Source organism: Lathyrus oleraceus, chromosome 3, assembly GCF_024323335.1.
Source record: "Lathyrus oleraceus cultivar Zhongwan6 chromosome 3, CAAS_Psat_ZW6_1.0, whole genome shotgun sequence".
Lineage (NCBI taxonomy): Eukaryota > Viridiplantae > Streptophyta > Magnoliopsida > Fabales > Fabaceae > Lathyrus > Lathyrus oleraceus.
The window spans coordinates 500406225-500433261 of NC_066581.1; the positions used below are offsets into that span (position 1 = coordinate 500406225).

A 27037-nucleotide genomic window follows, 5' to 3' on the forward strand; every position below is an offset into this window, starting at 1 on the left:
TAGATAGCAAAGTCTGGAGAGCTGTCAACAAAGGATGGGAACATCCAACGAAGACAGGTGAAGATGGAGTCAGTGTGCAGATTCCTGAAGAAGAGTGGGTCAAGGAGCAAGAGGCATTAGCTCTTGGAAATTCCAAGGCCTTGAATGCATTGTTCAATGGAATCAGTAAGAACATCTTCAGGCTGGTGCACCACTGTGAACTAGCTAAGGAAGTTTGGGATACCCTCAAGGTAACTCATGAAGGTACTTCCAAGGTGAAGATGTCCAAACTTCAGATGCTGACCACCAAGTTTGAAAATCTGAGGATGAAAGAGGATGAGACTATTCATGACTTTCACATGAATATCCTTGAAATTGCAAACACCTCTGGTGGACTAGGTGAGAAAATGGCTGAAGAGAAACTTGTAAGAAAGATTCTCAGGTCCTTGCCTAAGAGATTTGCTATGAAGGTCACAGCCATAGAAGAGGCTCAAGATATTTGCAAGATGAAGGTAGATGAGCTCATTGGTTCCCTCCAAACCTTTGAAATGGGCTTATGTGAGGATGCTGACAGGAAGAACAAAAGCATATCATTCGTATCTAACATTGAAGAGAAGTCAGAAGAAGGAAACAGTGGAGAAAATGGAAGCATCTCTGAAGCCATAGCCATGCTTGGAAGACAGTTCAACAAGTTCATAAAGAAAGTTGATCAACAGGGTAGACCTAATGTCAAGAACATTCCGTCTGACATAAAGAAAAGATCAACTTCTAAAGAAAAGTTTAACCAAGGCAAGGGAATCTAGTGCCATGGATGTGAAGGATATGGTCATATTAAGGCTGAATGCCCTACCTTTCTCAATATGCAAAGGAAAGGGCTATCTGCCACCTGGTCAGAAGAAGACACTGAGAGTGAATCTGAAGGAGAATCTGCTAAACATGTCACAGCTCTGACCAGTGTCTGTGCCTCAGAGGATAACTCAAGTGGAGATGAGCTCACCTTGGATGAACTTGCTGCCTCATATAAAGAACTATGTGTTAAAAGTGCAGAAGTATGTATCCAAGGAGAAAAGCAGAAGAAACTCATCAAAGAGCTAGAAGCTGAGAAACAGGAGCAGCTGAAAGTCATAGAGGGTTTGAAGGGTGAGATTTCTTTGCTAACTTCTAAGCTAGACCAATTGACCAAATCCTTCAAGATGTTGAATAAAGGATCTGACACCTTGGAAGAAATCCTAAAGGTGAGACAGAAGTCAGGATCCATGTCTGGTTTAGGATTCACTAAGAATTCTTCATCAGAACTCAAAACATCTAAGGCCGAAGTTCAGAAATTCAAGCAGAAGTCACATCCAATGTCTCAACATCGGAGAACCAGAATGAGAAATCATCAAAAGAAGAAATTTAAGAGATGGAGATGTCATTACTATGGCAGATTTGGTCACATAAAACCCTTCTGTTATAGGCTGCATGGTTACCCAAACCAGACCTCGCAAGGTAGGCCTAAGAAGAAGGTGTCTAAGCATAATGTCCCCATTAAGAAACAAACATGGTCGGCTAAGCAGACACTCCTGATCTGTCCTAAGCAGCAGGCATCTAAGCTTCATTCCTCTCCTGAGAATCAACAATGTGTTGCTAACCTTGCTCACACATCTCCAAGGGCACCTATCAGACAAGACTGGTACCTTGATAGTGGCTGCTCAAGGCATATGACTGGGATGAGCAACCTAGTGGTGAATCTACAACCTCCTATCACCAAGTTTGTGACATTTGGTGATGGAACTAAAGGAGAAGTCAAGGGTGTTGGTAAGCTGGACTGTCCTGAAGCTCCAAAACTAAGTGATGTATTGTTAGTAAAAGGACTGACTGTAAATCTCATAAGCATAAGCCAGCTATGTGACCAAGGATGCAAAGTGGAATTTGCTAAGGGAGGATGTGTGGTGTTAAATAGTTGCAATCAGGAAGTGATGAGAGGAGACAGATCCAAAGATAATTGCTATATATGGAAATCTAAAGACTCTCTCTACTTTCCCAAGTGCCCCTTAACCAAGGGAGAACAGAGAAGGAAGCTGGATCCCAAAAGTGATGAGGGTATATTTCTAGGATACTCCACTAACAGCAGAGCCTACAGAGTGTTCAACTACAGGACCAATGTCCTGATGGAATCCATAAATGTTATTGTGGATGATAAAGAGGAAGGGATCGATGTCATAGAGGATGTTGAAACATTCCTTGACAGTTCAACTGACATTCCAGTCAAGTCTGAAGAAGTACAAGAACCTCCTCCTGAATGTGAAGTAGATGCAACCACCAAAATGCCATCTATCAGAATTCAGAAAGACCACCCTAAGGATCTTATCATAGGGGATCCTAATAGTGGTGTGACTACCAGGTCACGGGGAATAAGCTCAAATTCCTGTTTTGTATCCAAGGTTGAACCAAAGAATGTGAAAGAAGCCCTGACTGACGAATACTGGATCAATGCCATGCAAGAGGAACTTGAGCAGTTCAAAAGGAATGAAGTATGAGAGCTAGTTCCAAGACCTGAAGGGACCAACATCATTGGTACCAAGTGGATCTACAAAAACAAATCTGATGAGAAAGGAGTAATTACTAGGAATAAAGCAAGACTAGTAGCTCAAGGATACACTCAAGTTAAAGGGGTTGATTTTGATGAGACATTTGCTCCTGTGGCTAGGCTTGAGTCCATCAGATTGTTGTTAGGGGTAGCATGCATTCTGAAGTTTAAACTATTCCAAATGGATGTAAAGAGTGCATTCTTGAATGGCTACTTGAATGAAGAAGTCTATGTGGAACAACCTAAAGGGTTCTGTGATCCTAACCAACCTAAGCATGTATACAAGTTGAGGAAAGCCTTGTATGGGTTGAAACAAGCACCTAGAGCATGGTATGAAAGGTTGACCGAATTTCTGACCTCAAATGGATACAGAAAAGGTGGAATAGATAAAACCTTGTTTGTGAAGGATGAAGACGGCAAAATCATGATTGCTCAAATCTATGTGGATGATATAGTCTTTGGTGGTATGTCAGAACAAATGGTAACACATTTTGTTCAACAGATGCAATCTGAGTTTGAAATGAGTCTGGTTGGGGAACTAACCTACTTTCTTGGAATGCAAGTCAACCAAATGGAGGACTCTATGTTTCTCTCCCAAAGCAAGTATGCTAAAAACATTGTTAAGAAGTTTGGTATGGATAATGCTAGGCACAAAAGGACTCCTGCTCCTACTCATCTGAAGTTAACCAAAGATGATGGAGGGCCTAGTGTTGATCAATGCTTGTATAGAAGCATGATAGCCAGTCTACTATATCTAACTACAAGTAGACCTGACATTTCTTATGCAGTTGGAGTGTGTGCGAGATACCAAGCAGAGCCTAAGGTGAGCCACTTGAATCAAGTCAAAAGGATTCTCAAGTACATCAATGGGACTTGTGACTATGGGATGTTGTACTCACATGGGTTTGAGCCTGTCCTATCTGGGTACTGTGATGCTGACTGGGCTGGAAGTGCTGATGACAGAAAAAGCACATCAGGAGGGTGTTTCTTCTTGGGAGACAATCTCATATCTTGGTTCAGCAAGAAGCAGAACTGTGTATCCCTGTCCACTGCAGAGGCTGAATACATAGCTGCTGGAAGCAGTTGTTCCCAACTGGTGTGGATGAAACAGATGCTCACTGAGTACAATGTCACTCAAAATGTCATGAAATTATTCTGTGATAATCTCAGTGCCATCAATATTTCCAAGAATCCCATCCAACACAGCAGGACCAAACATATTGACATTAGACATCACTTCATCAGAGATCTGGTGGAAGACAAGGTGATTACTTTGGAACATGTAGCCACTGAACTGCAACTGGCTGACATAATTACAAAGGCTCTGGATGCTACTCAGTTTGAAAATTTAAGGGGCAAACTGGGAATATGTCTCTCTGAGACCTTATAGAAACCAATGATGTTTGGAATGTATTTATTGGAACTATGTTCTTATTGGTCAACAGATCATAGCTATACCACTTGCAACAAGTGTGGCAACAAGAGGGTAAGGAGACACCCTAACGTGAGAAGGCCTATGCACCTGCAGGAATTCAAGGACGCTGTTCATGCAGGAGTGGTTCTGGATGTCAGAAACAAAGTCATGGCATCTGATATGGTTGTACCTACTGTGAAGCAAGATCAAGTGGGTGCTAACTTGGTTGAAACTGTGAAGTAAAACCAAGTTGGTAATTCTGTCATTTTTTTCTGTTGATATTGTTGACTTTGGCAACATTTTTGACAAAAAGGGGGAGTAACAGTAACAGGATACCCCCGACAACAGATTGGTCTGTTACAACAGATTCAAATATTTTCCTTCCCCTGCAGCTGATGTGTGATGAAGTTTGTAATTAACTTCTGTCTGTGTGCTGTTTTGTGAAGTTTTTATTTAACTTCCATGTATATGAGTGTGCTGCCACTCTGAGTGTATTAGCTAGGTTTATTTCCTGCTAGATGTGTGATTCCGCTGTTATGAACTCTGTTATGGGGATCAAAGTGTTTTAGCCAAAAATTTGCCAAAGGGGGAGTTTGTAGGTGCTTGATTGGCTGCATTATATGGTAAAACACTAGCTGGATTCTAATGTCTTGACTGATGTCATGACATGGTGTGTATGTGTGACTGCATTGTAGGTTAGAATATCTAACTGTACTCTGATGTCTTGACCGATGTCATGACACACTTGAGTAGTTACTGCAGGATTAGCTAATACAGGATTTATTGAATGTCAAACTGGATGCTGTGACATTTATACCTGTCAGCAGATACTAAGGAATAGAACAGCTGGTGTTCTGTTAGAACTTAGTATTTATTTCCAGTCTGGTTATCAAGGAAAGACCAGACCTGGCATAAGGCCTACTGACTGAATGTCAAACTGGATTTAATGACATTCATCATATACTGAACAGTAGACAGAGTGGTGTTCTGCTATACTTCAGCATGTTACTTAGTCTGTTCTTCAAGAGGATAACATAACTGACTTAAGGCCAGATGTGTAAATGTCAAATTGGATACTTTGACATCTATTAATGTAAGTCGTTACTGTAGTATGGTCATTTTGGTCATATACAGGTCAGCAAAATTGTACAGTCTGTTTTCTGGAAAAACAGACTCAGCATATGATCCTTGATGTCAAGCTGAATGTCGTGACATTCATTCCTGACAGCATATGCTATATTGTAGGTTGTTCAGTTTTCTGTTTCAGCTTTTTCTCAGGCTATTCTTCAGGGATTCAACAGCTTAGAGAAAATCCAGGAAATCAACAACCAAGCTACATTTAATGAACCTAACAAATAGCCTATTTGTTAGTAACCTAGATGTTGAATTTATGGGAACTCGCGTGACCTTAAATTCAGGAGAATACAAGTGCAAAAGTCCAGGTACTGCAATATAAAAGGAAGTCGTTCCTTCATTCAGTTTTGGGGTTTTTGAGGCGTGAAGATTTAGTGTGTCCATCATACTTCACTGCTGTATTTTTGTGAGTCTTGTATTAGACATATCTAGTAAGCCAAGCCTTTATCACGTTGATGATTGCTTTGGCATAGGGTGTTCATTGTTGTAAGTGTTGTGTCGCTCAAAGCTTTTAAGCGTGAGTGCTGTGTATCTTGATTAAAGCTGTTAAGCACAATCAAGAGTTGTTTGAAGTGTGACTTCAAAGTTGTCTTTAATATTGATTAAAGGTAGTAATCACTGAGGTGATTGAGGGGGAGTGAGTAGGAACTCTGATCTTAGAGTAAGATTGAAATTTCATTGGGTAGGGATTAACTGACAAGTTGTAAACGGGTGAGTTTAGATTTGAATTAATACTACTGATAGTGGATTTCCTCCCTGGCTTGGTAGCCCCCAGATGTAGGTCATGTTGGACTGAACTGGGTAAACAATTACTTGTGTTATTTACTGCACTTACTTTTAAGTTCTGCATAATTCTTGTATGTGCAGAATTGGATGTCATAACAACCCGTGTGACATCTAAAGTCTGATAACTAGAATTTCACATGTAAAGTCTACAGGTATTATGCAGGTTCGTGAGGAAGGTTCTTGTATGAATCGTGTCGCTTCCATGCCAATTTCTGGTGCTACATGGGTAAGCCGACCAAGCAACCATCAACATTCTAACGTTGATGCATGGCGGAATACCGATTCTGTGGTGAGCTATGGAAGAATTGAAGGCGCAGGGAAGTATATGCATCATATGGAGAAGAATCTTTTAGTTTTGGAGTCATTACAGAACCAGATGCGCTAGAATATGGAAGACTACCTGCAGAAACAGAATGAGTTAAAGGAAAATGCATTAATGTTTAATTTGCCATCCATTCTCATCTCCGCCGCCAGCAGCAGCAGCAACAGCAAAGTTGAAGCATTACAGACCACCTTTAGAAAGAACATGAGGTATACCAGAAAGTTCAAACTTGCCCAACAAATTATTATCCCTAGTCCTTGTTCACTCTCCTTCAAAGACTTGGATCAAGACACCAGGCTGGTTGTCAGAATATGTTGAGAAAACCTGTTCTTTCTTTGTTGGAATGGTGGTATTCCTTTGGATCAAAACATTCATCACACCTCCAGCAGTCATCACACCTTACAGAGGAAGTAACCAAACTCAACACTAACTTACACTCCAAACAGTGCCTCTTTATTTCCACTCTCACAACATAGAAGAACACTATTATTCACTATTCAATTCAACAACACCACAACAACAAACATGAAAAATAAGAGAGAGTACCCATCACAATTTCACAAACATGAGCTCAATAAAAACCAAGCAATGATGTGAAATTGCATAGCTCAAGCAAGGTATTTTGCAATGTCACAAGCTTCTGAGCAATGGAAATGGTCTGAAATGCAAGGCATTCAGTTGCTTTCATCTTCTCCTACAATAATTCCAACACCAGCATTGGAGTTAGAAAAAGGAGAATCCAAGGAACAAATGGAACTGGAAGGGGAAAGTTCATTACCCGACAACAAAAGTTGTGCTTTTTCTGATGGAAATGAGAATATTAAGAATGTTGCTTCTGTTGGGTTTGGTGAGCTTTTCAGATTTGCTGATGGGTTGGATTATATTCTCATGACAGTTGGAACTCTTAGAGCAATTGTACATGGTTGTTCATTGCCACTTTTTCTTCGGTTCTTTGCTGATCTTGTTAACTGTTTTGGTTCTAATGATGATTATTTGGACAACATGACCCAAGAAGTTGTTAAGTATGCGTTTTACTTTCTGATTGTTGGTGCTGCTATTTGGGCATCTTCATGGGCAGAGATTTCTTGTTGGATGTGGATGGGTGAGAGACAATCAACAAGGATGAGGATTAAGTATCTTGAAGCTGCTTTCGATTAAGATATTCAGTTCTTCGACACTGAAGTTCAAACTTCCGATGTAGTTTTTGCCATCAACGTCGATGCTGTTATGATACAAGATGCTATAAGTTAGGTAATTTTGTTCACTATATGGCTACATTTGTTTCTGGATTTGCAGTTGGTTTTAGTGCTGTTTGGCAATTAGCATTGGTTACAGTTGCTGTTGTTCCTATGATAGATGTAATAGGAGGCATTCATACTACCATTTTGGCTAAGTTATCTGGTAAAAGCCAAGAAGCTCTTTCTCAAGCTGGCAACATTGTGGAACAAACTGTTGTTCAAATTAGAGTGGTGTTAGCATATGTTGGAGAGACAAAATCACTACAAGGCTATTCATCTACTTTGAAGGTTGCTCAAAAGATTGGTTATCGGACTGGACTTGCAAAGGGAATTGGATTAGGTGTTACATACTGAAAGAGAATTGCGGTCCAAAACGCAGCGGAAATAAAATTTTCTCCTTTAGAGATCCTTACGAATGGTCATGATGAGTGATAGAATATTTACCTCTTGTGACGATTGAAACCTTTGGTGCAGATCTCTTTTGACGTTCAAAACCTTTGATGCAGATCCACAGAGCGATCACGAATGTTGAACGATGACAACGTCTCTACTCAGTCCACACGAACGGGTTCCTTCAATCTCAGTGCTAGCTGGTACGAATGAAGGCTTTGAGTGAGAGAGAGAGAGAGAGAGAGAGAGAGAGAGAGAGAGAGAGAGAGAGAAAATGAAAATAATGCAAACGCAATGAATGCTTCTGCACAAGGGTTCTATTTATAGAACCACTTGTGTGGGCTTCAAGCTAAAAGCCCACTTAAGTGTATTTTGGCCCATATCTTATAATATGCCCAAAATCACTTTAGCCCATGGTACCTTACCATATTTCGTATTCTACTCAAGTACACCGTACCTTACGATGTTCTATAATTCACTTAAGGGCACCGTACCTTACGATATTCCTTAGTTACTCTATCTCTCATCAATCCGTCCTTTGTGTGTGACCCTGTAGGTTTTCGTGACGTTGGCAATTATATTAAATCACGCATTTAACATAATAAACAGTGAGCGGTATCTAGCAACACATCACTGCTACCCAAGACACGAAAATGTCATGTGATCTGACAAAACCTTCTGTGATAATACTTATTTGTATAATTACCCTTTTGCCCTTATGTCTATATTGAACACAAGGCATAGACCGTGTCATCCTTGTCCAGTTCAATATTGGGCCCATAGACATTTATCCTGTTATGCAGGATGGGCAAATTCCATCTAGGTCACTCATGTCCCTCAACATGCTTCGTGGAGTACCCATCAACTGTCTTTATGGTTATCCAGTTACACACAACGTTGGATCAACAATAAAGCACTCCACTCCACATCTAGGGTCCATAGTGGTTTCAGGTCGAAGAGTGGTATACACCATTATCACCATGAGAATAACTTATGACCCTTTGCATAACTTTCTATATAGTATTCTCATAGCGGGTCAATCCGGTATAAATATTACTCCTGATATTCATACCTATGTTTAAGACTTGATAACTCTTTATCCATGATCCATGAGATGTGATCATCAGTCTACGAACATAATAGTCTTAATGCTTTAATGTTATCCCACTTCACACTAAAGCTCGACTACGGATACTTTAAGAATAGTGTCCTTATGTTTAATGTGTTCTCATTGTGAGCAAATTCTTGAATAAGTTTTGAATGATAGCAAATTGTGTGATCATTGTCAAATTGGTGGTTGTGCATTATTTTACATGATTCATTTGTGTTTTTAGCCTATACTATTGTTTCATGTCTATACATAAAGATCCACATTGATACATCTCTTAAAAGAACTCATAAAAACTATTTTGTGTCAGTATGTATCAATACATGTTCATATGCATCGATCCATAAATTTGTTGCAAATTATAAAACGTTTTTGCTCAGTATGTATCGATCCATACGATTCTTGTATCTATACATGGCCAGTTAAAATGCTCTATGTATCGATCCATACAAGTCTTGTATCGATACATGCTTAGTTAAAATGCTCTATGTATCGATACATACGAGCTTGGCATCGATACATGCTTACATTAATTCTCTAAAATTAATCAAGTTACAGTATGCATCGATGCATAACCTTTTGTATCAATGCATAAGTTTGTTTTGTCTACTAACAAGTTCTGTCTTTCATATATAAGAAGTATTGTGACAGCAGTGCAAGGGACGAATTCAGAAGAGAAAAACAGTTGGACACAAGATCAAAGGAGTGTGTAGCAGCAATTGTTTTTGAGCAGTTAGAAACCTGAAAGAGACTTCATCTTGTTCATCTTCTCAATCACTTTTCTTCAAGAACATCAACACATAATCATTCTTGTTCTTTGGATTAAAGGATCAACAAGATAACATTCAGTGGTAGGATCAAGGATCTAGCTGAACAGATTCAGCCGTAGCGTAGGGTTTGGAAATCGGGTGATTTCGCAAACAGGTCGTGGAACCAGTGAATTGTTTGCAATTTCTTGCAGGAAATTCTTGATCGAGCTCAGATCAAGTGGAGGTTTTATACAAGAAGAAGTTCTTGGGATTTAGAATTCTGTCTGTGTATTGTAACCTTGTATCAACGAATTCGGCATTATTGATAATTACAGTTCTCAATTTCATTTGAAATTTAGAGGGAGACGTACCCACACGCGAGGACGACGTGGGGAACTTCCTTACCAAATCTCTGCGTATCGTATTCTTTACTTATCACTCTTTACGTTTTCAACATCTTTGTGATTTCAGTTGGTGTATTGTGGCTGTACTTTTAGTGATACAACAATGGCAAGAAAACTTCTTTATCTAAACGCCACCACTGTTCATCATTGATCACATACACACCAAATGTTTGACAAAACTGTTAGCAGAGTTTTATTCATTGGAATCAGAATTTAGTGATAAGTGCATTTGATTAGATAAGATTCTGGTGTTAATAATCTTTATCGTTCTAATTCAAATCCAGCAATAAATTCGCGTGTCCGGTTTTCCAGTAGCGGTTCAGAATAGACGGAATTCGATTCGGGACTGAAATTTTCCGCTAAGTTTCAAAAACTCTGATAAGATTTTTAAATCCGGTTATTTTAAAGAGGTGATCTATTCACCCCCCCTCTCGATCACTAGCCACACCATCTAACAAGTGGTATCAGAGCCTGGTTCGCTGGTACTCTGTGGCTGCCTGTAACGATATGGATTCTGAACCAAAGGGGGCGTATAATAGAGCGCCGATTTTCAACGGTGAAAATTACGGCTATTGGAAAGACTGCATGCGAGTTCATATAAATTCTGTGGATAGGCTAGTATGGGCTGCCATTGAAAATGGTCCTTTTCAAATTACCATGACAAATGCGGATGGCGCCATAGTTCCTAAACCAGAAGCTGATTGGAATGAGAAAGATGAGAAAAAGTGGTCATGTGATTGGAGAGCTCGAAATATGCTAATTTCAGCACTTGGTGTTGATGAGTATTATCGGGTATCCCATTGCACGACAACTAAAGAAATGTGGGATGCTTTAGAAGTTACCCATGAGGGTACTACTGAAGTAAAACAATCCCGTATTAACACACTCAATCAAGAGTTTGAGCTCTTTCGCATGAAACAAGGAGAATCTATCTCCGACATGCAAAAGAGATTCACTCATCTCACTAATAGGTTGAATGCACTTGGAAAACCTGTTTCCAATGAAATAGCTACTAATAAAATTCTGAGGTGTCTTAGCAGGGAATGGCAACCTAAAGTAACAGCTATTAAGGAAGCCAACGTTCTAACGACACTTTCGATTACAACTCTGTTTGGAAATCTGGAAGAACATCAACAAGCATTAGAAAGTCTTGAAAAGTTTGAGAACAAAAGTAAGAAGGAAAAGGAGAAGAAGAGAGACAAAGAAGGAGAGAAGAAGCCAATAGCTCTTGTGGCCTCTAGCTCTAAGTCCTCACGAAAAGAGCAAAGTCACAATGATTCTAGTAGTGACAAAGATTCGGATGATGAGAAAATGGGACTTTTTGTAAGGAGATATAATAGATTCATCCGAAAGAACGGAGTCAAGCATTCCGACAAAAATCTCATGAAGTTTCGAAGACAATCTACAGATTCAAAACAGGAAGAGAATAAGAAGAGTAGAGGAAGAGGATCTTGTTTTAATTGTGGTAAATCTGGACATTATAAAACAGACTGTCCTATGAAGTATAAGGATCAAGGAAAAGCTCCACCAAAAGGGTACAACAAACAAAGAAGAGCTTACATTGCATGGGAAAGTGACAGTGATTCATCAAGCACACAAAGTTCAAGTGATAGTGATGAAACCGCAAATCTGTGCCTTATGGCTCACACCAGAAATTTGTCCTACCACAAGAAGAAAATCAATGATAAAAAGGTAAAACAAGCCTACTATAATAACTTCTCTTCTATGACTTTTGCTGAACTGAAAATAGCTTTTGAAAAACTGCATAACGAAGCTGTAGATGCTTTTAAAAGATTATTTTCCGATAAACAAATTTTTTCATTTCTGGAAGGTAAAGTATACAAAGCTGAAAATGATTTAGAATCGTTAAAAGCTAGTATTGCAGAAAATTCAAAAGATATTGACATTGATGGATGTAGTAAAGTTAGGTATTGCGACGCTTGTCATATTTGGCAAAAAGAGGTAAACACTCTCAAGGTCAAATTGGAAAAAGCTTTACAACCTAAGATTACTTATGTTGTTGACTCTAGGATGTTTAAGAAGTCATTAAATCCATCATATGCAAAATACTTTTTTATTCCAAAGGATTTAATGAACAAGAATAAACAAACGCATCATCATGGTTTATGTCATTATTGTTATCATGCTGGCCATACCATTGAGAAATGCAAGTTTAGGAGATTTCTTGTTCCTAAAGGTATTTATCAATGGAAGCCAAAAGGCAACCATGTTAGCACTTACCCACTTGGACCCAATGAAAATTGGGTACCAACTTCTCTCTTTTGACATTGTAGGATGATTGACTTGCTTCCGTAGATAGGAGATGGTTTCTTGACAGCGGTTGCTCAAGGCACATGACCGGTGACATATCGCTTTTTATAGACTTCAAAGCAAAGAAGAAGGGATATGTTACTTATGGAGACAATAACAAAGGAGCTATACTTGGCAAAGGTAGTGTAGGTAATCCCTCTACCACTACTATTTCTAATGTCCATTTAGTAGAGGGGCTTAAACACAATTTGTTAAGCATAAGTCAACTGTGTGACAAGGGTTATAAAGTTTCTTTCACAAAAACTTGCTGCATAATTGAGCATGCTGAACAGAACGTTGTGTTTAAGGGAGTAAGAGTAAACAATATCTATATGCTTGACCTTTTTGATGTATCTTTAACAAGCACTAAATGTCTAGTTACCTTGAATGATGATTCTTGGCTTTGGCATAGACGTTTAACGCATGTTAATTTCGATTTGCTTAATAAGGTTGTATCTAAGGATCGAGTAGTCGGTCTTCCAAAAATAACATTTTCAAAAGACCACCTATGTGATGCGTGCCAAATGGGAAAGCAAACGAGGGTCTCTTTTAAATCTAAAAATGTAATTTCAACTTCACGACCCCTTGAGCTTCTCCATATGGATCTCTTTGGACCTTCTAGGACAAAGAGCTTAGGTGGAAATTATTATGGTTTTGTAATTGTCGACGACTATTCTAGATTTACTTGGACTATATTCCTTCATAGCAAAGATGAAACTTTTTCTGCTTTTAAGAATTTTGCAAATCTGTCCCAAAACAAAATGAATTCCAAAATAGTTACAATTCGTAGCGATCATGGTGGTGAATTTCAAAACTATCACTTTGATAAGTACTGTGACAAGTATGGTATTGAGCATAACTTTTCATCTCCTCGAACTCCACAACAAAATGGCGTTGTGGAGCGTAAAAATCGTGTTTTAGAAGAGTTGGCAAGAACAATGCTAAATAACGGTGGATTACCAAAATATTTTTGGGCTGATGCAGTTAGCACAGCTTGTTATGTTTTAAACAGGATCTTAATCCGTCCTATTCTAAATAAAACCCCTTATGAGCTTTTAAAAGGAAGAAAGCCAAACTTGTCACATCTTCACGTATTCGGTTGTAAGTGTTTTGTTTTGAATAATGGTAAGGAAAATATTGGGAAGTTTGATGCAAAAGCGGATGAAGGTATCTTTCTTGGATACTCACATTCAAGTAAAGCATATAGAGTATATAATAAGCGTTTACTTACTGTTGAAGAATTTGTCCATGTTTCTTTTGATGAGTCTTATCCGAAAAGTGTCAGAAAAGGTATTTCTTTTGATGACGCAGGTGTATCTACAGAAGACATACTCAAGGAAGCTGTTACGGAAACTGATCAGTCTAGAACAGCTGCCCATGAGAAGGAGGAAGATACTAGTCATGAAGAAGATGAGGAAGAAAGGACAGCTGAAGTGAATGACCTTCCACCAGCTTGGAAATCTTCAAAAGACCATCCTATCGACAACATCTTGGGAGATATTTCAAAGGGAGTAATGACTCGTTCTAAGATAAGTAATTTTTGTTCTCACTTCGCGTTTGTTTCACAAGTAGAACCTAAAAATGCCAAAGAGGCCTTGATTGATGAATTTTGGCTAATGGCCATGCAAGAAGAGCTTAATCAATTTAAAAGAAATGACGTTTGGGAACTTGTCCCTCGTCCGCGAGATCATCATATCATAGGTACTAAATGGGTTTTTAGAAATAAGCTTGATGAAAACGGAGTGATAACTAGGAACAAGGCACGTTTAGTAGCACAAGGGTATAACCAAGAGGAGGGCATAGACTATGAGGAAACTTATGCTCCAGTTGCTCGCCTTGAAGCTATACGCCTCTTGCTTGCCTATGTGTGTTCTAATAATTTTAAGCTTTACCAAATGGACGTAAAGAGTGCGTTTCTAAATGGTGTCATAAATGAAGAGGTGTATGTCTCACAACCTCTTGGTTTTGAGAATGCTGAAAATCCAGATTATGTTTACAAATTAAAACGAGCTTTGTATGGTCTTAAACAAGCCCCTCGGGTTTGGTATGAAAAGCTTAGCAAATTTCTAATTGATCATGGATATTCAAGAGGTAAAGTGGATAATACCCTCTTTATTAAACACAAGGGAAAGCACATTCTTTTAGTTCAAGTTTATGTAGACGATATAATTTTTGGTTCAACTAACATACACTTGGTCGAAGAATTTTCTAAGGTTATGCAGGGTGAATTTGAGATGAGTCTTATGCGGGAGCTGAATTACTTCCTAGGACTTCAGATAAAGCAACTAGATGAGGGTACAGCAGTATGTCAAACAAAATACTGCAGAGAACTACTCAAGCGCTTTGGAATGAATGATTCAAAATCAATTGACACCCCTATGCCTACCAACGGAAATCTAGATAAAGATGAGCATGGTAAGAGTGTAGATGTCAAAAAGTTCAGAGGTATGATTGGATCTCTTCTGTATCTTTCTGCTTCTAGACCTGACATCTTGTTTAGTGTTTGTATGTGTGCGCGATATCAATCAAATCCTAAGGAATCACACCTAAAAGCTGTTAAGCGTATATTTAGATATCTTCATGGAACATCTAAATATGGGCTTTGGTATTCTAAAGGAAGTGATTGTAGCTTAGTAGGTTACTCCGATTCTGATTTTGCTGGCTACAAATCAGATAGGAAAAGCACGAGTGGTACATGTCACTTGTTTTCAAACTCCTTGGTAAGTTGGCATAGCAAAAAGTAGGTATCTGTGGCTTTGTCAACTGCAGAGGCTGAGTACGTTGCAGCCGATAGTTGTTGCGCTCAGATTTTGTGGCTAAAGCAACAACTACAAGACTTTAACATTCAACTCAAACGTATTCCAATAAAATGTGACAACACTAGTGCCATCAACCTTACTAAAAATCCTGTTTTACACTCACGCACTAAACACATAGAGATTAGACATCACTTTCTTCGCGACCATGTTGAAAAAGAAGACGTTGTATTTGAGCATGTTGATTCTAAAAACCAGCTTGCTGACATTTTCACTAAACCTTTGGCAACGGAACCGTTCTTCAACATTCGTCATGAATTAGGGATTTTAGATCTCTCTTCGTTATTGTCTTAAGCATGTTTATTCTTATCTATATTATGCCTCACCTTGGTTGATGAGATTTGTTTTAGATTTCATTTATACCTCACAAGATTACATCAACAGAGGTAATATCACTCCTTTCTATATTTCTTTTAGAACTATGTGATATTGTATGTTAGAAAAAAATTCCCCACTCTCGTTTATGTGAATTTCTTTGCATATATTGTTTGAACATTAAAATCTGATTTGTGAATCATACTTGGGCATAATTATCATGACATACTTCATAATGCATATCCATACTGCATAAAATTAATTAAATTTGGTGTAGCATCAGTATGTATCGATACGAACATGTATGTATCGATTCATGTCTTTCTCATTTCAAATCTGTCAAAATTGGTTCAGTATGTATCGATCCATCCGTCGTTTGTATCGATACATAGACCCTTTAAAAACAAAAATGCGTGACATGGATCGATCCATGCCCATATGCATCGACACATACTGATTCGTATTTGGATTAAATGCATTTTTTTCTCACTCATGGATCGACACATCAGCAACTCTTATCACATCTCTTCACAAACTTAGTATCAGCAGCTACCATACCTCCCAAAACCTGCGGCTAACCCTAATTTCCTTCATCATCATTCTTTCTAAAACCCTAAATTCATCTTCAACCGTTCATCACCATGCCTCCAAGAACCATTCCAGCTAGAGCAAAGGGAAAAGGAAAAGGAAAGGAACCGGTTGGCACTTCCCAGTAGTTACCAGAAATTCCTCCAAATGCCTTAGATTTGCTTCATCCTACTATTGCTACTGAGTTTGAGGATTCCTTCAAGACAAGGTTAGTTATGAAACTCCATGTTTTCGATAAACATGATGCTATTCATCTGCATCTCAATGATGTGGTTGAACTCCTTCATGCACAAAAACTTGGGTCATTTTTGTCTACAAAGGATGATTACCATGAGGATTTTATCTGTGCATTTTATGCTGGCTTACAATCTGGTAGAGGATATATGTTTAAGTGTTCTATCGGTGTCAGAACCTATACTTTTGAAGCTGCTGATTGGGAAACAGTGTTTCAAATTCCGCTTCCGTCGCTTACTTTCAAGACCTGGCATGACCTGCATTTTGATACTGGATTTAACCTGAAGGAGTTTACTCCATCTATCTTGAAACTGGACAGACCGCTGGGTGAGGATGAACATGTTACGTCTGGTATGATAAAGAAAATTCCTCGTATACTCCATTGGATTATCTCGCACATTCTGCATCCAGCAAACAGTGGACATTCTAGGTTAGACAGGGCATGCATTCATCTCCTGTATATTCTTCAAAATAAGGTTCCATTGAATTGGGTAAATTACTTTGTGAAGCGCCTCTTTTTCATGCGTAACAGTGCCAAGAATGTTGCTCTTGGGTATGCGTCTCAAATCAGGAAGATTCTTAAGTTCTGGAATGTTGCAATGCCTCTTGTTCCTCTCATATCACCATCTGCTGCTCAAGAGTTTGACTCTTCCACTTTATCTCATATGGGATATCGGTGGGACAAGGATCGTCAATGTTTCTATTTCTTTGAAAGGAAATCCAAAACAAGGATCTATAACTTTGATGTGCCTTCTGAGCGGATTCATGTAGTTGAAGACCATCCTGATGAAGAAATGCATGATGTGAATGAAGCAGATGAGCCTGCAGCTGATAACAATGCTGGTTGGGGTGATTGGGTGCCACAAAGGTGGTCTCCAACCAACTATGTACCTGACCCTACGGTTCCTCCGTTCTCCGGCGGTGCTTCATCTTCAACATCTACTGCGCACCTCACTCAAATGCTTCAACAAATGGAGATTGTCAACCAAGAACGTCATGAAGAGGCACGGTTTTGGCATGTACAACAAAATAAGTGGCATAAGGAGCATCGTGAGTGGCATGATGAGCATACACGGATGTACCATAACCAACACTCTTGGCACCTAGACCTGGTTAAGTGGCACCAAGTCTTCTACAATGAAATGTCTGGTTTTATGGACGACTGTCGTGCCAATCCTGGTATTATGGACAGATTCAGAAGTGTTGAAGTTCAGGACCGATTCCGGCACTACACCTTCATGGGCCACAATCCAGATGCAATGCCTTCTCCTCCGCCTCCGCCAAGCTTCAGAGATCCTGATAGAGATGACGAAGAGTCCTGTGGTGGCTATAATCCACATTAAACCATCATCATTTCATCTCACTGCATTTCATTGCATATCACTTAAGTTCTTTTTGGATTAGTTGTACAATATATGTCTTGGCTTATGTAATTTTCAAACCCTTCCTACTACTTAAATGCTTATTACTTTCTGTTTACTTCTGATGTTATTGCCCACATTTGTCATTCTTTGTGAGTGATTCTTTACTTTTTAAGCTTCCTTCTTTGTGATTGATAACTTCTTTATCATTTTTGTTGTGCCCTGCTACAACATGTTGCCTTGATAAAACTGTTTTTTTCTTCTTTTTGATGTTGACAAAGGGGGAGAAATGCAGATGTTGACAGATATGCACAAACTCAGGGGGAGAATCACACATCTTGCTAAAAATTTGCCATCATCAAAAAGGGGGAGTTTGTCAGCAAATTCTTTACTTTGAATAAGTTTTGAATTATAGCAAATTGTGTAATCATTGTCAAATTGGTGGTTGTGCATTATTTTACATGATTAATTTGTGTTTTTAGCCTATACTATTGTTTCATGTCTATACATAAAGATCCACATTGATACATCTCTTAAAAGAACTCATAAAAACTATTTTGTGTCAGTATGTATCAATACATGTTCATATGCATCGATCCATAAATTTGTTGCAAATTACAAAACATTTTTGCTTCAGTATGTATCGATCCATACGAGTCTTGTATCGATACATAGCCAGTTAAAATGCTCTATGTATCGATCCATACGAGTCTTGTATCGATACATGCTTAGTTAAAATACTCTATGTATCGATACATACGAGCTTGGCATCGATACATGCTTACATTAATTTTCTAAAATTAATCAAGTTACAGTATGCATCGATGCATAACCTTTTGTATCAATGCATAAGTCTGTTTTGTCTACTAACAGCTTCTGTCTTTCATATATAAGAAGTATTGTGACAGCAGTGCAAGGGACGAATTCAGAAGAGAAAAACAGTTGAACACAAGATCAAAGGAGTGCGTAGCAGCAATTGTTTTTGAGCAGTTAGAAACCTGAAAGAGACTTCACTTCTTCATCTTCTCAATCACTTTTCTTCAAGAACATCAACACATAATCATTCTTGTTCTTTGGATTAAAGGATCAACGAGATAACGTTCAGTGGTATGATCAAGGATCTAGCTGAGGTGTTAAGTGGAACGATCGAGGTTCTAGCTGAGTTGAAGGTTGAAGGGGGTTTCGAGGGAAAACCAAACGGTTTGTCTTTCAAGAACTGGAGTGTTCTTGCGGGTTTGTTAGTCACGTTTGCAGAACAGATTCAGCCGTAGCGTAGGGTTTGGAAATCGGGTGATTTCGCAAACAGGTCGTGGAACTGGTGAATTGTTTGCAATTTCTTGCAGGAAATTCTTGATCGAGCTCAGATCAAGTGGAGGTTTTATACAAGAAGAAGTTCTTGGGATTTAGAATTCTGTCTGTGTATTGTAACCTTGTATCAACAAATTCGGCATTATTGATAATTACAGTTCTCAATTTCATTTGAAATTGAGAGGGAGACGTACCCACACGCGAGGACGACGTGGGGAACTTCCTTACCAAATCTCTACGTATCGTATTCTTTCCTTATCTCTCTTTACGTTTTCAACAGCTTTGTGATTTCAGTTGGTGTATTGTGGCTGTAGTTTTAGTGATACAACAGTGGCAAGAAAACTTCTTTATCTAAACGCCACCACTGTTCATCATTGATCACATACACACCAAATGTTTGACAAAACTGTTAGCTGAGTTTTATTCATTGGAATCAGGATTTAGTGATAAGTGCATTTGATTAGATAAGATTCTGGTGTTAATAATCTTTATCGTTCTAATTCAAATCCAGCAATAAATTCGTGTGTCCGGTTTTCCAGTAGCAGTTCAGAATAGACGGAAGTCGATTCGGGACTGAAATTTTCCGCTATGTTTCAAAAACTCTGATAAGATTTTTAAATCCGGTTATTTTAAAGAGTTGATCTATTCACCCCCCCCCCCTCTCGATCACTAGCCACACCGTCTAACACTCATGAGCAAGTCATAGTTAATACATTAAACAGACTATCTATTCCAGGGACTTTATTAATCAACCATAATAAAGAAAAGCCTTTTATTATTCGATACAAGTACCAAAAATATTGGCCTCTATGGCTTACACCAACAATCTCCCACTAGCACTAGAGCCAATCAGGCATACCCTTAATACCCATATATCTAGTATGGCCATCATGCTTATGCTGCGCAAGAGGCTTTGTCAGTGGGTCAGCAATATTGTCAAGTGTAGGTACTCTGCATATTTTCACATCTCTTCTATCTATTATATCTCGAATGAGATGATAACGCCTAAGTATGTGTTTGGATCGTTGGTGAGATCTAGGCTCCTTAGCTTGTGCGATAGCACCATTGTTATCATAATAGAGACCAATGGGATCCACAATGCTAGGAACCACGCCAAGTTCACTAACGAACTTTTTGATCAAAACAGCTTCCTTTGCTGCACTTGAGGCAATAATATACTCGGCCTCGGTTGTAGAATCAGCAACTGTATCTTGCTTTGAACTTTTCTAGCTCACAGCGCCACCATTTAAGTAAAACACATAACTAGATTACATTCTGATTCCTAATATATAGGCTGCTTCACCTAAGTCCTTCATAGAAAAGCATTTCCCCAACCAAGACTTTACTTGTTGTAAGGTAGGGATATCGTTTCCAATGAGTAATATGTCATCTACATATAATACCAGAAAACGATCATGCTCCCACTAACCTTCTTGTAGACACAAGGCTCATCTCCGTTCTTGAACCATGAGTAATACATCACCTTGATCAGTTATGAGATATCCATATCTTTCAGGTAGGTGACGTATCCTGCCTGACCTACGATGGTCTTGTTCTACTTGAGCAGGTTGCTCTTACACAACTACTTGTGTTTCCTGCTCTAATTCATCCATAGGTGTATCAATGCTTTGTGATTCTTGAATTTCTTCAAACTCTACTTTCCTCCCACTGATTCCTTTGGAAATAAAATCCTTTTCTAGGAAAACTCCAGTTCGAGCGACAAACACTTTGCCCTCAGAAGGATTGTAGAAGTAATACCCTCTTGTTTCTTTAGGATACCCCACAAATAAGCATTTTTCAGATTTAGGCTCAAGCTTAGTTGAAATATGTCGTTTTACATAAACTTCGCAACCCCAAATCTTTATGTAAGACATATGTGGTTTCTTACCACTCCATATCTCATATGGTGTCTTCTCAACCTTTTTGGATGGAACACGGTTTAGTGTGTAAGCTGCTGTCAATAGTGCATGTCCCCAAAAGGAGTTTGGAAGATCGGCGTGACTCATCATGGATCGGACCATGTCTAACAGGGTTCGATTTCTTCTCTCAGATACACCACTTCATTGGGGTGTTCCAGGAAGAGTAAGTTGGGATAGGATCCCACACTCTTTCAGATGGTCATCAAACTCTAGGCTTAAATATTCACCACCTCGATCTGATCGAAGAGTTTTAATATTCTTACCTAGTTTGTTTTGTACTTCATTCTTGAATTCCTTGAATTTTTCAAAGGACTCTGATTTGTGTTTCATTAAATACACATAACCATATCTACTAAAATCATCAGTGAATGTCATGAACTACTGAAAACCTCCTCTGAAAACCATTGTGAATGGAGATTTTTGTCATCTTCCAAGTACTTTGGGCAGTTTCTCTTCCAGTGTCCGGTCTTACCGCAATGGAAGCATGTGACTGCCTTTGTTATGCCTCCACTAGGCTTCAAAGCAGCAATAATGGGTCTGGGTTTGGCAACATCCTTGCCTTTCCCTTCATCACCCTGCTTGGTGGGCCTTTTGTTCTGTCTCTTTCCATTTCTGATCATCAGAATGGACTTCCTTTTTGTCTTCAGATTCTGCTCAGCAGTTCTTAACATGGCTAGCAGTTCGTGAAGAGATTTGTCCATATCATTCAGATTGAAATTTAGGACAAATTGACTGAATCCACCTGGCAACGATTGCAAGATCAGATCAGTTGCAAGTTCCCTTCCGAGGGGAAAACCCAATCTTTCAAGGTTTTCCACATACCCAATCATCTTGAGCACATGGGGGCCTACAGGGGCTCCCTCAGCTAACTTTCCTTGAAAAAGGGCTTTTGAAACTTCAAACCTTTCATGCCTTGCTTGCTCTTGATAGAGCATCTTCAAGTGTTCGATCATATCGAACGCTGCCATGTTCTCATGTTGCTTTTACAATTCTGAGTTCATGGTAGCTAGCATGAGACAAGCAGTTTCATTGGCATCATCAACATGCTTCTTATAAGCATCTCTTTCTGCCTTAGGTGCAGAACTAGGAGGTTCCTATTCAGGAACAGGTGTCTCCAAGACATACAGCTTTCTATTATGTTTGAGGACAATCCTCAGGTTTCGGTGCCAATCTAGAGATTTGTCCCAGACAATTTATCTTTGTCAAGGATTGATCGCAAAATGTTTGTTAGAGGTGTTTATTGAGATTAATGAAAATATAAGTATCATTGACATATTTAATTAGGCCTTTAATTAAATATGCTCCCACTATTTTACTCAAAACAAATGACCCTCATCATTTGATTCGGAAAATCCCGTTGGAAGATTTTCTAGTGGGTCGAGATCCATATTTCACTTTGTTCTAAGTCCGCGTAGGCGGATTACACAAAACTAGGTTATTTAGGTAGGAACTCCTTCCAATTGTATCTCATACAACTCTCGAAAATTTCAGTTGGGTGAATAACTCCTTATTCCAATCCATCATATGGATCATTCCCAACTCTTGCTTCTAAACATATATGATATTATTATAATTAAGTTTGACCCATTGCCTTAGCATTTAGATATTACAATTATCCCATCGCACCTTACTAATATTGAATATGCACCTCGCGTAGGCGAAACCTACATTATCCGATACTAGTCTTGATGAGTGCTAAAACTTGGAAAGCAAACATATATAATATTATCATAATTTGTTTAGTTAAGTTTGACCCATTGTTTTAGCAGTTGGATATTACAATTATCCCATCGCACCTTACTAATATAGAACATGCACCTCGCGTAGGCGAAACCTACATTATCCGATACTAGTCTTGATGAGTGCTAAAACTTGGAAAGCATAAACTTAATATTTAATTTGAGGGAATTGTAATCGTTATGATCTCACCGGCTTATTTATCATATAAATCGTCTCTCACATGCAACAACATACATCAACATACATTCACATGCATCAACATACATTCACATGCATCAACATATATAATGAAACAGTTATGGCCCCTAGCACAATTGTTCTCCCAAGCCAATGAGAGAACCTAAGCTAACCTAATAACGATCTAAGCTTCTCCAAGCAAGATCTTCAAGGTTGTCCTCCTTTGATATTGAATTCTTCTCTTTCTTCATAACATTGTCCTCCTTTGATATTGAATTTTTTCTTCATAACATTACATTACAGAAGAAACTCGTTTTACATACGAGGGATTGAGATGAGAAAAGAAGTTACATTAAGAGATTAAAAGGAGAGGCACGACACGCAGGTCGTATTTAAAAACCCAAAACAAAATGAAAGAAGACTAAGGCCATAACTGATCACCATAAGGCAATAATGATAAACACATTATTATTATTATTAATTTTTAATTTCTTTAATTTATTAAAACCAAATTAAATTTCGGCGACCGATCATACTAGGCAGAGTTAGTCGGGGTTTCCGCTGAACGATCAGCAGACAGGGGTCAATGGGGCAGCGCCCCTGTCCAAAATTTTTAATGAACAATTCATTTGAAATGGACATCGTTTTGCATCATCACAACTCTTGCGCAGTCACAAAACAGAAACCCCGAGAATTCTGACTCTGTGAGTGTGACGACCGTCACAAGCATGTTACGACTGTCACAAGCTTGTTACGACCGTCACAGGCCCATAACGAGCGTCACGCGGCCAAAAACAGAAACGCCTAGAATTCTGGATTTGTGAGTGTGACGACCGTCACAAAGCACGTGACGACCGTCACGTCCAGCTTGTTACGATCGTCACAAGCTCGTGACGAACGTCACGCAGCCAAAATAACAAAACTTTGAAATAGTCAACAGACGTGTTCCAAAAGCCCTAAATTCACAAATCTTTGACGGCACAACCCTTGCGCCGTCACCAACCCTAATGCACCGATTTCAGACCGTCAAACACACCTCGATTGTTGATTCAGTATGATTGATCAACGGGTCATTGCTTCACCATACTAATGTCGGATTCCGAAGCAAATGACCATTGATCGCTCAAAGGAAAACAACCATTTAGTGTTTGAATGAACGAAATAGAAACAGCATATCACATATACCGTACTTTGCATTTGGATTACTTATATCATATATAAGTTGATCGGTCTCAATTGCATAACCTATGGACGATCGATGTATCGCTGCTTCACCATACTAATGTCGGTTCCGAAGCATAGTCAACATCAATCATCCAACTCTTACACTCATGATGCCAAATTTAATTACTCGTTTAATTACTTGATTCATTCTGTCTTTTAATCATATTAATACAGAAAATAAATAGCTATCTGAGTCATGGTTTCGTAAGTGGCTCTGATACCACTGAAGGAGAATTGCGGTCCAAAACGCAGCGGAAATAAAATTTTCTCCTTTAGAGATCCTTACGAATGGTCATGATCAGTGATAGAATATTTACCTCTTGTGACGATTGAAACCTTTGGTGCATATCTCTTTTGACGTTCAAAACCTTTGATGCAGATCCACGGAGCAATAACGAACGTTGAACGATGACAACGTCTATACTCAGTCCACACGAACGGGTTCCTTCAATCTCAGTGCTAGCTGGTACGAATGAAGGCTTTGAGTGAGAGAGAGAGAGAGATAAAACAAAAATAATGCAACTGCAATGAATGCTTCTGCGCAAGGGTTCTATTTGTAGAACCACTTGTATGGGCTTCAAGCTAAAAGCCCACTTAAGTGTATTTTGGCCCATATCTTATAATATGCCCAAAATCACTTAAGCCCATGGTACCTTACCATATTTCGTATTCTACTCAAGTACACCGTACCTTACGATGTTCTATAATTCACTTAAGGGCACCGTACCTTACGATATTCCTTAGTTACTCTATCTCTCATCAATCCGTCCTTTGTGTGTGACCCTGTAGGTTTTCGTGACGTTGGCAATTATATTAAATCACGCATTTAACATAATAAACAGTGAGCGGTATCTAGCAACACATCACTGCTACCCAAGACACGAAAATGTCATGTGATCTGACAAAACCTTCTGTGATAATACTTATTTGTATAATTACCCTTTTGCCCTTATGTCTATATTGAACACAAGGCATAGACCGTGTCATCCTTGTCCAGTTCAATATTGGGCCCATAGACATTTATCCTGTTATGCAGGATGGGCAAATTCCATCTAGGTCACTCATGTCCCTCAGCATGCTTCGTGGAGTACCCATCAACTTTCTTTATGGTTATCCAGTTACGGACAACGTTGGATCAACAATAAAGCACTCCACTCCACATCTAGGGTCCATAGTGGTTTCAGGTCGAAGAGTGGTATACACCATTATCACCATGAGAATAACTTATGACACTTTGCATAACTTTCTATATAGTATTCTCATAGCGGGTCAATCCGGTATAAATATTACTCCTGATATTCATACCTATGTTTAAGACTTGATAACTCTTTATCCATGATCCATGAGATGTGATCATCAGTCTACAAACATAATAGTCTTAATGCTTTAATGTTATCCCACTTCACACTAAAGCTCGACTACGGATACTTTAAGAATAGTGTCCTTATGTTTAATGTGTTCTCATGATTAAGTCACACTTAATACATTAAACAGACTATCTATTCCAGGGACTTTATTAATCAACCATAATAAAGAAAAGCCTTTTATTATTCGATACAAGTACCAAAAGTATTGGCCTCTAGGGCTTACACCAACACATACTTTGTTGTTTTCTGCTGTTATGCACTTTTGTTATGGTATAGAGGTTATTTGGTTAGGCATCACTACACCAATGGAGGACTTGCAATTGCTACAATGTTTGCTGTTATGATCGGTGGATTGGCTTTAGGCCAGTCTGCACCAAGCATGGCCGCATTTACAAAGGCCAGAGTTGCTGCTGCGAAAATTTTCCATGTGATTGATCACAAGCCTTGTATAGACAAAAATAGTGACTCGAGTTTGGAGTTAGAGAGTTTGACGGGACTAGTGGAGCTTAAAAATGTGAACTTTTCATATCCATCAAGACCTGAAGTTCAAATCCTTCACAATCTCTCCTTGAATGTTCCTTCTGGAAAGACCATAACTTTGGTTGGAAGCAGTGGCTCTGGAAAAAGCATAGTTGTATCCCTAATTGAGAGATTCTATGACCCTTCTTCTAGACAAGTTTTGATAGACGAACATGATGTTAAGACATTGAAGCTTAAATGGTTGAGACAACAAATAGGACTTGTGAGCAAAGAGCCTGCTTTATTTGCCACCACAATTAAAGAAAATATACTATTGGGCAGGCCTGGTGTAGATCAGGTTGAGATAGAAGAAGCTTCTAGAGTAGCTAATGCTCATTCATTCATCTTCAAACTTCCTCAAGGTTATGAAACACAAGTTGGGGAGAGAGGGTTGCAACTATCAGGGGGACAAAAGCAGAGAATAGCAATTGCAAGGGCAATGCTGAAAAACCCGACAATTCTTCTTCTAGACGAGGCCACGAGTGCATTGGACTTTGAGTCAGAAAAGCTGGTTCAAGAAGCTCTTGATAGGTTCATGATTGGTAGAACAACTCTTGTAGTCGCGCATCAACTATCTACTATTCGCAAAGCGGACATTGTCGATGTACTTCAGCACAGAAGTGTTTCTTAAATCGGAACTCACGACGAGCTCTTTGCTAAAGGTGAAAATGGAGTTTATGCCAAGCTTATCAGATTGTAGGAGACGGCAAATGAAAGTTCAACAAGCAATGCCAGAAAAAGTAGTGCAAGGCCTTCAAGTGCTAGGAATTCTGGTTTGTATTGCAGTGGCGGCTTGCCCTTGTTCTCGTTGCTGTCTTCCCGGTTGTTGTCGCAGCCACTGTCTTACAGAAAATGTTTATGTCGGGTTTCTATGGTGATTTATAAGCTGCTCATGCTAAGGCCACACAACTAGTTGGGGAGGCTATAGCCAATGTAGCAGGATTGCTGCAACACATAACACACAAAATCAATTCGAGTCAAAAACGCATCCTATTTTCATCAAAGTAGGTTTACAGTGGTAAAACCTTTCTTACCAATAGTAAAGTTTTCGAAATGAAGAGAATTG

The 27037-nt window shown here is 38.9% G+C and overlaps 1 pseudogene; it reads left to right on the plus strand.

The window, feature by feature from the left end:
* Positions 1-26671, plus strand: part of LOC127131837 (ABC transporter B family member 1-like) — a 56873-nt pseudogene extending 30202 nt beyond the window's left edge.
* The last annotated feature ends 366 nt before the right edge of the window (positions 26672-27037 follow it).